Source organism: Rhinolophus sinicus, linkage group LG05 (genome assembly GCF_036562045.2).
Source record: "Rhinolophus sinicus isolate RSC01 linkage group LG05, ASM3656204v1, whole genome shotgun sequence".
In the NCBI taxonomy this organism is placed as follows: Eukaryota; Metazoa; Chordata; class Mammalia; order Chiroptera; family Rhinolophidae; genus Rhinolophus; species Rhinolophus sinicus.
Genome location: NC_133755.1, coordinates 48,679,468 through 48,681,003, shown reverse-complemented (window position 1 = coordinate 48,681,003; position 1,536 = coordinate 48,679,468).

Below are 1,536 nucleotides of genomic sequence, written 5' to 3'. Positions count from 1 at the left end.
TGCCTGCAATAATAGTATTGAGCACCTACTCTGCAAAGAAACATTCTCATATTATAGACAAGGAAACCAAGCAAGGCTCAGTGAGCTTAAGTAATGGAGCAGAGCTTGAAGCCCACACCACTGGACTCCACAGTCCCTTCTCTTTCTACCACCTCGAACAACCACTTCCAAGAAGTTATACCTAGAGCTGCTCTGCCCTGCACAGATAGGCATTTCTTCTCCTCTTGGTCCCTATCCTCTCTCTTAACTTAACAATTAAACTAAGATATTCTAATGAAACTTCAGTCCCATCCCCAGAGAGCTCAAGAGCACCCCCAAATCATCAGTTAAAAGTTATTTTGAAGGATAGGTAGTTTAAAATCACTTTAAAAGATGTATAATTTTTTTTTATTGAAGAAACAAAAGCTACATTTATCCTTTCTTTAGAATTGAGTTAGTTCACTCAGTCTTAATAATTTCTTATGCCAAATTAAAGTGCCTATTATATTATCAGCACCTTTTAAACTTTGTATTAAAGTATAATATACATACAGAAATGAAATATACTTAATATTTTAAATGTCTAAGATCCAACTTACCTTCATCTTGGAATAAGACAAGATGCCGTTTCACATCTCAGAGAAATATATATAAGTATAATAAACTCTAATAATGTCTAAATTAGCTCATATATCTAACATTGCTTTGAAAAGTTAAGATCATTATTTAAATCAGGGTAAAGTATTGTTGGTAAAGTAATATGATAATTGTGATTATTATTTTAAATATTTTCTTATATATTTGGACAGCAGGCAAAGTAAGATAAAAGTAATAAAAAAAATTACAGGCACCTTTCCAAACTATCACTATCTTCAAACAGTGATTAATAACCCATACAATATATGACTGTATAAAATTTTGTTTATACAATTTACCTCCACATAAATTGCATAAATCATCTTTATGATCTATGATTGGAATGATATGGCCGTAAAGTCCAGAAGTACCTAAGAATGTGAATAGCAATTGAGAGAAGTCAGTCTTAAGTTGATATCCATCTTTGTTCTTTCATTTTGACTCATTCATTCTGTTTAACATTCACTGACAATTAAATGGATGGAGAGCACTTATCAAACAAACACCACTGTTCTAAGCTGGTAAATATCAGATTCCCAATTATGGAGGCTGGCTGATGCTGCTGAGCTGGGAACACATTCATTGAAACATTACCAACAAGCATAAGTCTTTTATTGTAGTTGGTTGCATTCCTCTTATCTCTAGACAGTGATCAACTCAGCCCTACCTTTAACTCAGGTTGAAGGACATAGGCCACCAAATATCCTGCTCTACTGTGAGACTCAAAGAAAAACACAATAGCCATCCCCCATACACCTTGAAAGATTGACTTGTACTTAATCCCTATTCTCAGTGTCCGTTGTGGCAGGTACAAGAGCTGAGCGGCCCTCTGGGTACGACATCTCAGGTGTGCAACTCCTTCCTGGTCATGGGGCTCTAGCACCATTAGCAGTAAACACCCTGAGAAGGTCCCCTGAGGGC